Source organism: Lycorma delicatula, chromosome 1, assembly GCF_047948215.1.
Source record: "Lycorma delicatula isolate Av1 chromosome 1, ASM4794821v1, whole genome shotgun sequence".
In the NCBI taxonomy this organism is placed as follows: domain Eukaryota; kingdom Metazoa; phylum Arthropoda; class Insecta; order Hemiptera; family Fulgoridae; genus Lycorma; species Lycorma delicatula.
The window spans coordinates 30,773,101-30,787,938 of NC_134455.1; the positions used below are offsets into that span (position 1 = coordinate 30,773,101).

General features: G+C 32.4%; 1 protein-coding gene across 9 annotated transcripts in view; it reads right to left on the reverse strand.

Annotated features, from left to right (window-relative positions):
• The window catches only part of LOC142334408 (modifier of mdg4-like), a 288,350-nt gene that overhangs the window by 157,032 nt on the left and 116,480 nt on the right, over window positions 1–14,838 (reverse strand). The window lies entirely within an intron of this gene.

Sequence of the window (14,838 nt, forward strand, 5' to 3'; positions counted from 1 at the left end):
TCTCAAAGTATTCATAAACATTATTCCTTTTCATATCGCAATTCAGTAATACTCTACTTCTTACTACATACTAACTATGTCACTTTTAAATAAAATAATTAACAGATTTTAATCAATACAAAGTTGCCATACCAAAAAATTAAAAGGCAAAATGTTTACATAAAATTCTATATAAACTTTTTAATATTATTTTTTTTTTAAATTATCATGTTTACATTAAAAAGTAAAAGAAATTAATGAAACAAAGAAGTTGTTCAGGGTTAAGAACAAGAATATGTAATCAAAGGGTCTGCACTGAAATACTGAAGTTCATTATTTAATTATATTTATGTATTACGCTTTATGATATTCCATTTTATTTCAGGGTTTAATCCTTCAAAAGAGATTATAAACCCAAATTCATTTAAGAAACTGCAATTTTATAAAAAGGACTTGTCTTGTCTAGTATCAGCTCTACTAGTCCAAAACTACAGAACGTTTAACCTCATACAGTGCCTTAATTATTTTATTTATTATTGCATTGATTTTATATAAAATAAATAAATAAATATATATAAAACAATAATATCACAACAGGCATGTGTGTGTGTGTGTGTGTGTGTGTGTGTGTGTGTGTGTGTGTGTGTGTGTGTGTGTGTGTGTGTGTGTGTGTGTGTGTGTGTGTGTGTGTGTGTGTGTGTGTGTGTGTGTGTGTGTGTGTGTGTGTGTGTGTGTGTGTGTGTGTGTGTGTGTGTGTGTGTGTGTGTGTGTGTGTGATATGCACTTTGTTGATGGCTAAGTAAGAATGTTACAAAAGATTACAATGATAAATAAAAACAATAAGAGAGCATATAATATAAAACATTCAATTAATTTATTCTGCTGCTAAAATGCACTGTAATAGAAACATTAACCAAATTTAATTTGAAGTTTTAATAGATACCTCAACCAATTAATTAGTAAATGAATTAACAATAAGAAAGTAATAATACATATAGTACTAATACACAGCTGATAGTAAAAATTAATTTGAGTGGAATAAAGATGACACTATGTTAAAATTATTTAAAAAGAAAAAAGTAAACGTGTAAATTTAAATCTGATAAAACTCACTTCCAGTTATCAAAAGTGTGAATAAGAATAAAGTAAATTACTTAACCAACTATTTAAAAAAATATTTAAGTGTAATGATAACTTTTAAAATTGTAATAAGTTTTTTTTCAGAAACATTACTATAACAAAAATAATCTATGATCAATGATACCCAGCAGCCAACTAATTGAATAAATTAGAAAATGATTGTTAAGTCTCCATAATTCATTAAAAACCTAAAGCCACCTCTATAGATAGCTACATATTGTAAACTAATAACATATTTTTTTTATAGGAAGCAAGACATTCAAATTTAATATTATCTAATTTTACAAAACAAAAATAATTTAATTATTTACTCACTGGAGTAAATAACAAGATTTTCATAAAATTTACTAAATTTTAACTCAATTTACAATTATGTATACAGACATACACATAGTACATATTATTTGCAAATTTTTGCTGCATTCTAGCTAAAGAAAAAAAAATTGGTACCGGAATATTGATTAGGAACATTAAAAGTTTTACATAGCAAATATAATTTCCTCAATCACAGCTGAAAATGATTTTGAAAGAACTTTAAGAATTTTTTAACTAGATTTGGAATAGCCTGGACCTCTTAATTGCAGTGCACCCCTTAGATGACCTCCTAAGAAAAATATATTTTATTACAGGGCAAAGCAACAGATGCTAGCATAGTGCTTGAAGAGTTGTCAAACTTTTATAGTGAATTGGATTTGGATTATAAACGTCTGGAATTGTGAATAGAAACTGAAATTTCAGATAGTGATGATGAATGTAGAGATTTCATCAATTAGTAGAACTGAAACTAACATTCATCTTCAAAACCTTTTACCATTATTCTCTAAGCAACCATCTCCAGCCAACAACAGTAACCTTATCCTTTCAATTTTTTAAATGAACATCCATCCCATTCATCATTACCATTACGAACAGAAAAATAAGGAGGTATTACTGATATACTTGCATATAACTCTCCTGATTTTTTTCTAATACAAACAAATGTCGAGTTCTTTGAACTAGAAATAAATGGAAACAATCTGACTATAAAATTAACATCTTCAAGCACACTCATTTATGAATGAAATCATTTGAACCAAGATTTATTGAAATTTTGAAAATTCATTAGATTATTATTTAACATGAGGATGGCAATCAATGGTTGGCAATAAAAAATTACATTGTCCTTTAGAGTTTCCCTAGCTTTACAATTTTCTTAGTTTTTCTGATTTCATGGGTCTAAACAGATTTCTTCAGATTCTTTGAACACTCCATTTTTATCACACAATAAAAAAAATAAATCATATAACAGAAAAAAAGAACACTTGTTATATACACTAATCTGTATTAATTTCAATTCATTACCTAAATAAAGAATTACCAACTGATGAATTAATTGATTCTTTAAAACTTGCTATTACTATATTGACAATTTATAAAAAAAATAAACATCATAAGTAAGATGTAAAATGCAGAATGGAAAAATCCACTTGAGAAAAATCGGACCATGCTTTTTTGAAAAAACAAAATCTCACCATAACTTTCTTATTTAGTAAAATAATGAATTTGTTTTAAGTTCCTACTGATCTTTGGATGAGGGTCTAAAACATATAAGTAAAATTTTTTGATATCACCAACCATTGGCCTAGGGGGTGGAAAAAATGGGATTTTGAAGACAAAAAAAATCATACCTTCTTATAGGAACAGTATCAAATCGGTGTAAAGTGGTCATTAGTCTTCTAAACATTACTTAAAAGTTTTCTCTGAAACAATTTTTGATATGACCAACTCTTAGGGTAAGGGTGACCAAAATGTTACTGGAATTATAAGAAGATTGTTGTATGCTAAATATGTGAAACTTTTTTCACATGAAACCATTGTCGTATTGAGTAAATTTGAAGTTTTTCTTAACTTTAAGGTGGAAATCTTTGCTATCCCCTACTTAGCACCGGTGAAATCTACCTCTGCCTTCCAGCGTGCTGAAAGGGATTTTTTTTTAAATTACAACTGCTTGTATAACATATTTTAATATGGAATTACTTTTCTGATATATTACTCATAATAATTATACTATTACTTTAGTATAAACAAAAGAATTTATTGATTGATTCACCTGAAAACTTAATAGATGTGTACCTATCTAACAAATATAATTTTGATTTTTTTTTTTTAAATACATTTATTAATTATGTTGCTCGCATATCTGTTAAATCTGCGATTTTTTATGAGCAACAAAACCCACACACTTACAAAAAATAACATATAGAATTATTGATGTCCAGTAACACACTGCTTAATGCCAATATATGTTATGGATTATTGACTTTTGTTAATACTAGCATATAATTAATCTAATTCACATTAAATAATAAAAAACTACACAATGAAACCAGGGCTATCACATAATTATAAGAGGTCTGTAAATAAATGAGAGTAGTTTTTTTTTACAGCCAAAGTGGCAACATTGTAAAGTTACTACTAAATATATATATATGGTTATATGAACAGATTTATAATTATTAATATTTTTGTCTATTGTTGTCACGTGATATGTAAACAAACTTTTCATGAAACGAGTTTTTGTTGTGCATTACAAAAATGAGTGATATTAATTATAAGCAACATTGTGCAATCAAGTTTTGAGTTAAACTCTGTGAGAATGCTCTGTCATGAGCCCAAGTTTTTAGGTGGTTTAAAGCATTTTCAGATGGCCAGGAATCAGTTACGTACAATCCACCTCTGGAAGATCATTAATGTCAAAAGTGACGACACTGTTGGGTGAATCAGAGACTTAATACGGTACGACTGGTGATTAACTGTCAGAATGACTGCAGAACAATTGAACTTGAACTGTACCACAGTTGTCCATCAAATTTTGACAAATGAATTGGACATGAAAAACGTTTATACAAAATTAGTCCCAAAAAACCTCACTGTTGAACAGAAAAGTAACAAGAGTGAAAGTGTGCCGCGATCTTTTAGGGTGAACTGAAACTGATGCTAATTTTCTAAAAAAATGTTATTACTGATGATGAAAATCTTAGATACCTGAGTATGACACAGAAACAAAATGCCAGAGCAAGGATTGGCACACTTCACTCACCACGTCCCACAAAAGCAAAAATGAGCAAATTAAAAATCAAAACCATGTGAATTTGTTTCTTCGATAGTATTAGCATTGTCCTACAAGACAGACTGTAAATCAATATGTTTACCAAAAAATTCTTGAAAGATTGGGGAAAAGAGTTGCCTGGGTGAGACCAGCCATCAAATACAACTGGATGCTGCATCATGACACCTGATGATGCACCTTGTCACACTGCACTCTCAATTAATGAGTTTTTGGCAAAGAAAAACAGTGTAGCAAGTTTCCTGTAGTTCCTCTACCACCTTATTCACCTGAATTGAGTTCCTGCAACTTGTTCCTGTTCCCAACTTTTAAAAAAAAACACCTCAAAGAACACCATTTTGGAACAGTAGAAGACATGAAAAAAAATGTAATTGATCATCTGAAGGAATGCCAGTTTCTGAGTTCCAGCACTGCTATGAAGAGTGAGAAAACCGTTTGAAGTGTTGCGTGGCATCCCAAGGGAACTGTTTTGAAGGTGATAGAGTCCATGTATAATTGGATTGTAAATAAAAAGTTTTTTTCTGAACCAGTCTCATTACTTTATTTACGGACCTCGTATGAAATGACAGTGGAAGTTATGTTGGTTGATGATTAATTTACCACATAAACTGAAAGCTTGTGCATGGAAATACAGAATAATAATTTTGTAGCACATAAAAAATGCCATGCCTAATTGAAATTCAAACCTGGGCCCTTCTGGATGAAAAGCTGAAACAATACCATTCTCCATCAAAAAAGTCAGCAAGTTTTAATGTTCATGACAATAAATTAAGTGCGACATTAATGCTTCTAAATATTAATCATGTTTCATCTAATTTCTTAAGCATTATCTGATGTAAACCAGTGAAATATAATTAAGATCACTACTTGTTGATATTTATGAGAGTAAGGTGAAAAGTTCTGGGCCTGAATAAGAATGCAACATTTTTTTGGGTACATTTTGATTTATTTTTAGTCATCATTAAGGTCTATACACCAAGCCCAGTGTTCCACAAGAGTGCTTATGCCCGTTCGGTACATCAATTTATCCACCTTTTTTAAATAATCATCTACGACAGCAATAACTTCATTATTGATCAAAAATATCTTCCCTCCAAGCTATTTTTTTAGATTAGAAAACAAATTATAGTCACTGGGAGCCAGATCAGATGACTATAGAGGATGTTGGAGCAATTCAAATTGTAATTCATTAATTTTGCCGTTGCTATGACTGAGTGTGATCCGAAGCACGTCTTGATGGAAAAGTACTTTTTTTTGCCAAATGCAGTCATTTTCCCTTAATTTCATCGCTGAGATGCTGCAGTAAGGTTGCATAATATTCACCATTTACTGAAACACTCTTTTTAAGATAATCAATGAAATTTTTTGATGTACATTCCAAAAAACAGTTGCCATAACTTTTTTGCAGTAATAATTTTCACTTTTTTTTGGAGTGGTAGACTTTTAATCAGCCTATTTTTTTTTACTACTATTGATTTGCCTCAGGAATGTAATGTTGAACCCATGTCTCATCAACCATCACAAATCTATGAAAAAATGTTTTTTTCGGCATTGTTTTTTGTCAAGTATAAGCAAACATGGCAACCCTCTAGCACACAGCTTATTCATGTCCAAATGTCTATGCAAGATACATGCATTCTGTTGACATGCCAACAGACTCTGCTAACTCGATCAATGTTACTCGTGGGATCTACCAAAACAATTTTTTGCACTTTTTCTATCAGTTCTGGCAGTTATTTCAGAAGGGCGTCCACTGCTGGTTCATTGCTCGTGCATGTTTGACCCATTTTAACGTCTGCAACCCAGCATTCAATGGTTATATTTGATGGAGAAGAGTCTCCCAATGTTCTGTCAAGCTCCTTTTAATTTCTTTTTCATTTAAGCCTTTCAGGAAAAAGTATTTAATCACTGAACAAATTTCCAGCTTTACAATTTTCAAAAAAATGCCCTTATTCTCCACTTCAACAGACTGAACTAAACTACGTGATGGTAGCAACTTGAAACTCTTATAATTAACTAATAAAGATTGGAATCATGTGACACTGTCTAGAAATTAGCACACTAAAGTCATCTATGTGCAAGGTCTGGAACGTTTCACCAAACCTCATAAGAAATATTTTCTTCACAAAAAATGTTCACAGTTTGTAAATTTTAACACAATCATGTACTTTTATGTACTCAATAAGTGAATACACTACAAAATTTGTATGTATGTCAGCATATAAAAATTACACTAACTACTGTACAGCTCATCTGATTGTCACGATTCTATTCAAAGTAATATCTTCAACTTGATAAAAAGTACAATAATAAGCTAAATTTATTCAGAATTTACTTTAAAGTATGATACAAATAAAACAATATTTAAACTATGACAAATGTAGAACATTTTTACTCTGCATTATATGTGATTCTCTGTGATTTCCTTTTATGTGTGGTTTTCTTAGTCAAAGCCACCTCACCATTCCTGAAATGTATATATATATATATATAAACACAAGGTACGTTCAAAAATGAGAATTTTTGTTTTTTGGAAAGAATTTTATTTATTTGTATACGAGGTGCTACCCAAAAGTTCAGGGAATTTTACCATAAAAATAAAATAGCTTACCATAACTTATAATTTCCACTGTCGCCTTCAAAGTAATCCCCTTGGGCATTGATACAGTAATCCCAGCATTTTTCCCATGATTCCATGCATCCCTGGAAGTCTGCAGATGTAAGTATTCGAAGCACGTCTGTGTTTCTTCCTGAATCTCCTTTATTGTGTTAAAACAATGGCCTTTCAATTGAAATTTTATTTTCGGAAAGAGGAAAACGTCGCACGGGGAAAAGTCAGGCGAATAGGGTGGGTGGGGAATCACTACTGTCTTTTTGGAAGTCAAGAAATTTCAAATGGCTAGCGATGTGTGCACGGGCACGTTGTCATGATGCAGAACCCAGCTGTTGTTACCCCACAGATCTGAACGTTTGCGCCTAATGCTTTCACGACACTGCTTCAAAACTTCACAATAGATCATCCCATTGACAGTTTGACCAAGAGGAACAAATTCCTTCTGGATAATGCCTTTGATGTCTAAAAAAAACAATCATCATGGACTTCACATTGCTGCAAACTTGGCATGCTTTTTTTGGCGGTGGTGAACTTAGCGACTTCCACTCTGACGACTGCTGCCTAGTTTCTGGGTCATACCCGTACACCCATGTCTCATCACCGGTTATGATGTTGGAGATGAAGTTAGGGTCATCTCTTGCTGAATTTTTCAATTCACTACAGACAGCTACGCGATTTTGTTTCTGGTCGGTATGAATCTTGCAGCAATGTGTCTCACGTTCAAATTGTCCGACAAGATGCATTGCACGGACCCATATGACATTTGTACAATTGCAGAAACATCATGGATTGTTTGTCTACGATCTGCAACAATAGCCTCTCGCACTTTCACGATGTTTTCCGGTGTTGCGCTTGTTGATGGTCTTCCTGAATGCTCATCGTTATCGACTGTCGTTCGTCCATTTTTGAATTGTTTGTACCACAAAAAAGTTTTACTTTTACTCATAACATTGTCACCACATGCTTCCACAAGCATGCGATGGGTTTCTGCACCAGTTTTTTTAAGCATGAAGCAAAATTTGATGCAGGTTCTTTGCTCTTTAAAATCTTCAATTTAGAACTTCGCTGAAGCAGCAAAACACAACGTTACAGAACTGCACGAAAGTCAACAATGCAGCCTCTCACCGTCACAGCTGTTGGAACACTGATTCACAAAGAGTACTTTTAGCCACATGCAGCAGCAGCAGGTCATACCAGCAATGGTTCGCGCGCAAAATTCAAATTCCCTGAACTTTTGGGTAGCACCTCGTACACTTATGCCAGCGATTTTTCCAATCCCGAAACACTTCTGGAACTCGATCTTTGCAATAGTGTTTAGCTCTTTCAGCTATTCACTTTTAATCACATCTGTGCTTGCACAACAACGGCCCTTTAAGGATCTCTTTATTTTTGGGAACAGAAAAAAGTCACACAGGGCCAAGTCTGGAGAATATAGCAGCTGGGGTATCATTACAGTCTTGTTTTTGGCTACAAATTGATGTGATGAACAAGCAATGAAATGTGAGCAGGCGCATTATTGTGGTGCAAAAGCCATGAATTGTTTTGCTACAAATCCAAGTGTTTTTTCGGATTGCTTCTCGCAAACAGCGTTGAACTTGTAGGTAATACTCCTTGTTGATAGTTTGACCTTGTGGCAAAAACTCATGATGCTCTATGTCGTTAAAACCAAAGAACACAATGAGCATAACCTTCACATTCAACCGTACTTGTTGAGCTTTTTTCGATCTCTGTGATCCAGAATGCCTCCACTGAAGACGATTGAACCTTAGTATCAACATCATATCCATAAACCCATGTTTCATCACCTGTTATGATATGTTTCAGTAGTTCTGCATCATTTCTGACTTCATTTGGCGACTCCTGAGCAACTTCCATTCGCCGCTGTTTTTGTTTGAAGTTCAAAAATTTAGAACAAACTTTGCTGTCACACATTTCATACCCAAATCATCTGAAAACATTTTATGGCATAAGCCAACTAATAACCCAATAACATCAGTGACTTCTCTGATTGTGATTCAGCGATCACTGATTATCATTTCTTTCACTTTTTCCACGTTTTCATCGGTTGTTGATGTGCTGGGGTGTCAGGAGCGCTCGTCAATTTCAACATCTTCATGACCTTCTTGGAAACACTTATACCACTCGTAAACCCTTGCTTTCCTCATAGCAAACTCATCAAAAGCAATATTTAACATTTTTAAAACATTGCTACACTTATTCCATTCTTATAGCAAAATTAAATACAAATTCTCTGATCCATTATTTATACAAATAAAAAATTGCAGATCATACCAAAACATGTTGTTATCCTTTTGACAGCTGACAACAAACTGAACATCCAATATGGCTAAAAATGTACAGATACTTTTCAGACATGTTTACCAATACAACAAAAAAATCAAACCCACAAAATTTCACAATTCTAGTTACTTTTTGAACACACCTTGAGAGATGTTGAATAATTAAGACAATTGATGTAGAAATGATACAGTTTGTAGGAGGAGTTTGGTACATTCACGACTTTAGGTTGGCATCACTGGGATGGCTGAGAATAGTTGACAGATAAAAAATGTTTTGTTTATAACCTCAATATTGCATTTAATGATGGTATGTTTGCTTGAAGCTTACACATTAGTTGAACAAGGTTCAGTGATCTGTTTTTTGCTTTCTGAAGGTGGTAAACCGGCTAAAATCTTTTCTCAAATGATTTTACAGAATGATGAAAGTTGTATGAACCGCGAAAATTTTTACTTGTGAGTAGAACAGTTCAAAAATGGTCGAACCTCAGTGACTGACAATGTCCTGGCTGCCCAGTCCAAATATCAACTCCTTTACTTGAAACCTGCAATGACATTAATCGTGAAGCCTGACATATCACATTTTTAACATATAGCAAAAACAGTTGCAGTAAATGTTCATAATATTATCAGTAACAAGCTCAAGTACACCAAAACAAGTGCAAGGTGGGTTCTGATAGAGTTAACGCAGCGCAACACAAGGAAAGAAGACTCAAAGTGTGTAAAGACTTGAAAGAACGCTATGAAAGGGAAGGTGTCTCTTTTCTAAATAAGATTTTAAAGTGTGATGAAACTTGGGTTCACCATTTTGAACCAGAATCCAAAAGACAAAACATGGAATGGAAACACACCAGCTCATCTGTCCGAAAGAAATTCAGAATGCAAGCATTAGCAGGAAAAGTAACGTTGACTGTCTTTTGTGATTATTTGGAAAATCAGTGTACAATAAACATTGTCTACTAATCAGACATGCTGATGAAAAAGGTAGACAGCAATGAGAGAAAAACATCACGCATCTCAAAGAAAAGGTGTGATATTGCTACATGGCAATGCTTGCCCTCACACCACCCAGCTGACCCAAGATATTAGAAAAATGGGTTGGAAGATACTTCCACATCCTACAGTCCAGATACGGCTCCCTTGAATTTTCATTTGTTTGGCCCACTCAACGAGGCATTACATGGAAAAAAGTTCAGCAACAATGAGGAGGTCAAAGAATTTGTGGGAAAGTGGCTCAAACAAGACAAAGACTTTTTTGCATCAGGTATAAAAAAAACTAGTTCATAGTTGGGTCAAGTACACTAATATTGGTGGGAATTATGTTGAGAAGTAGTAAAACTCATTTTGTAAAAATACACATTTCTTTTCCAACATCAATTTGTCCTTTTAATTATTGAATGTCCCTCATTATATATATATATATATATATATATATATATATATAAAATTTCTACTGAATGAGTAAACTCCTATAAGAATTAACAAGTTATTTTAACTTTTTTAACAGATATTTATTTTTTAACGGAAGTTCATTTTTGTTTCTTTACGTACATACATAACTGGACTAAAGTCAGCTTCCACATTTGTTATTTTATTTTATAATAATAAAAATGTAGACACCATAACAATCTGTTTGTTGCAAAATATTTCTTCAACAAAGAAATTCTTTTCTATGACTTTTAAGCTTGATGCAGAATGTATTTCTTGATTGTTACAGATTGTAACAAACTTGTTAGACTGACATTTTATACTTTAACCATGAAACGAGTAAGTACCCAGTAAAATTAAACTATTAATCTTATATTTGTATTAACTTATTTCCATCAAAAATTCAGAAGTAAATCTCTTTTTAGTAATTTTTATTATTTCATTCAGTGTCAACATGACAATCACACATGTATAAAAGTTTACTTTTTGGTACTAATAAACAGTATTATAATTACAAAAGTTACATTCAATAACGTCAAAGACAACAGTCAAAGACAATAACGTCAAAGACAACAGTATAAAAAGTTTACCACCAAGAGTACAGATTTCAATAATGCTTCTTACCTTACGCTTGTTGTTATATAAAAGTGCTTTCGAGGGTTTCCCTCATCAATTAATAAAACATATTCTTTTAAAAATTACACATTAAAAATTTAAAACTTGAAATTGTAAACATATAAAAATATGTAGTCATAAAAGTTATAACAGTAACATTACAGTACTGTATGTGTGGCTAGCCACATACAAAATAATTTTTAATCTTTTTAACTTTTATGACTACATATTTCTATACGTTTACAATTTCAAGTTTTAAATTTCTAATGTGTGATTTTAAAAAAAAAATATGTTCTATTAACTAATGATGAAAATCCTCAAAAGCGCTTTTATATAACAAGCATAAGGTAAGAAGCATTATTGAAATCTGTACTCTTGGTGGTAAACTTTTTATACTTTTGTCTTTGACATAATTAGTACAGAGGGAAATATCGACAAATACAGCAACAAAAGAATTGATTTTACTAAGTTAATATATATATATATATATATTTATTATGAAATATTAATAATACACACACACCCACACACACACAACACCAGTCCAATGTATTGTTCATAATAATATAATATAAACCTAGTAATCAACAAGTACACTTCGTTGAGTTCTTCTAAGTCAGCGCTGTCCAACCCGAGGCTGCAGGGGCCATGGCGCCCTTTGTTTTGTCTTTTGGTGCCCGAGCCCATTTGCCAATTTTTAATACTAATTTACATTTAAATAACATTATATTTTAAATCTTAATAAGGATATAAAAGTACATTTTGCCATTATATTTTCCAGTAATTTAACAGAAGTAATTCTGCCAGCCTTTGTAACAACTGTTCATTTCTTTGTCATTGTTGTTGACAAATTCATTTCCTTTGTAATGGTATAAGTCCCTCCTAGCAGGAGGTCTAGCTCGACAGAACAAACTACCTAATTGTCACTCATTTGGTGGTCTGCTCTCCATTCAAGCTACTAGAGCATTCTTTGTAATAAATTTCAAACTGACATTCTTTTCTGTTCTTTGGTAAAACTAAGTTCCTTTCGTTCCTAAATCTTCCTAAAATAAAAACAGATGTTTTCGTGAGAGAGAGTTTTTGAATTAATTAGCATGTGGGTGTGGCCAGTGAATTTTCTGTTACTTAGAAAAGCCAATGATCTTCTATCTTTCAACATAATTAAGTCTTCAACCAATAAGAAGATGAATTTGACATATTTTAACAATTCTGACTCTTTGAGTGCCATCCAATTCTTGTATTTTAACTTCAATATAACTTGGTAGTTGTTTAGTGAAGTAGGCCTACGTTCTGCTGGTACAATTTATTACGTTGTCTCATGTTGTGATATGTTCTACATTCCACATGTTATCAGCGATTTTAAAGTGAAGTTCTTTAAATTATTAGATATTATTTTAACATAATATCTACTGTAGTCTTAACATTGCTAAAAGGCAAAGAACTTACAGCTTTAACAGTGAATGGGAGAACCAATATTGTTTTATTGAATATAGGGGAAAATCTGTGTGTTTATTGTATAATGCTGGCGTGTCTGTTCCTAAAAGTAGTAACACAGAGCGACATTTTTTGACTAATCACAAACAGGTTTAATAACGAATTTCCTGTGAATTCTGAACTGAGAAAACACAAAGTGAAAGAACTTAAATCTAAATTACAATTGCAGCAATCCATGTTTACAAAACCTGTTCAGAACACCAGTAACTTGACAGAAGCTTCTTACAAAATCTGTTACTACTAGCTAAAAGGAAAAAACAGTTTAGTGATGGGTAAGTAGTAAAAGAAGCAATGATCAGTGCCGCTGATTCTCTGCTTGAAGGTCACAAAGATAAATCTGCACTTGTCTTCCTTTAAAGGTTTACAACTGTGTAAACAAACTGTTGTTAGGCGGGTTGAACATATTTCTAATAATTTGATATCTCAATTACATGAGGATTTGTAATTATGTGAATATTTTTTCACTCCAGTTTGATGAAAGTACTGATTTGTCTGATATTGCTGAGTTGTGTGTATTTATTAGAATGGTTTGCTATGATTTCACAGTAAGGAAGAGTTTGTGTCAAACTACTGCCATGGACAAACTAGGTGAGTAGACATATTTAATGTGTTCCTTAAACTTGTCAAAGATAGTAACATTCCACTTTCAAAGCTTGTTGCTATAACAACAGATGGGGGTGCCTTCTACGACTGGTAGAAATAATGGATTTCTATCTCTTTGTACTAAGGCTGAATCATTTTCAAAATTTATTTCTTATCATTGCATTACCCACCAGGAAGTTATATGCACAAAGGTTTTAAAGTTTGAACATGTCATGAAAGTTGTAACTCATGTGGTGAACTATATCGTCTTCTATATGTTCTTCGTATATCATCGTAACTAGATCGTCTTCTACACATCATCAATTGTTTCAAAATATTTTGAATATATCAGATACTCAGTAGGGCGAAGTAATTCTTCATGCAGATATAAAGTGGCTTAGTAAGAGTAAAACACTGGAACAATTCTGCTGTCTGCTAGATGAAATAAGAGACTTTTTGAAATCATCTCCTGAACCATGTTATCACAAACTTGATGATATGTCATGGCTATTAGATTTGCATTTTCTGGCAGATATCCTCACCTCAAAATTAAATGAGTTAAATCTCAAATTGCAAGGGAAATAGCATAATATTTTACATATGATAAGTGTTATAAATGCATTTGTAAAGAAAGTGAAGTTATGAATTACACATTTAAACAGAAATTCCCTATCACACTTTCCAAATTTCAAATCAATTTTATAAACAGTAAATGACAGCAAGTCTGATTTTTCCTCTTATGCCAAGCATCTTGAAACTCTTGTTTGAATTTGACAATAGATTTGGGCAGTTTTTAGTACTTGAACCAATGATATTGTTGTCAATAATCCATTCGCTTCCGTTGACGTTAGTGAACTAGGAAATAGAATGTGTGAAATATTCAGAAAGTATAAAATTGAAGAATTAGAAATGAAATTTCAAATTTTCAAGACCTTTCTTTAAAATCCTCATATGCAACATGTAGCAATATATGGACTCTGGTGGATAGAGAAAATACCCCATTCTCCTTAATGTTATACTGAAAATGTGTTCATGCTTTGGTTCAACATATCATTGTGAAGTTGCATTTTCATCAATAAGCATCTTCAAAAATAAGTACCGATCCTGCCCGACAAACTTCCATCTTGATGACGTATTAAGAGCAGCTTGTTCCAGCTACATACCAGATTTTCCTCAACTTGCACCAAGCATGTAATATCAAATTTCACATTAATTATGTGGTGAGTAAATATATGATTTTTGTTTCAAATGTTTTTGTCATTATTACAATTTGTAATTACTGGTTTTGTTAGTCGCAGCAGTAGTATGGAGATAGTTGAAATGAATCCTGACACCCACACAACCTTTGTAATCATTAAGATGCGCCCCTTGTTGTAAAAAGGTTGGCCAGCACTGCTCAAGGTCATTATTAGTTTTCAAACACAAATATAATATTTTGGATTAAACAATCCTTTTCACTCTCATTTTGTTAAAGCTCTATAATTTAGGTAGTACAGGGCTTGTTTGTTTGTTTAGATCAACTTGTTTGGCTAATGAAAAGAATAGCCCTAGTTCTAAATAGTTCTAGTTGGTTTTTAAAACAA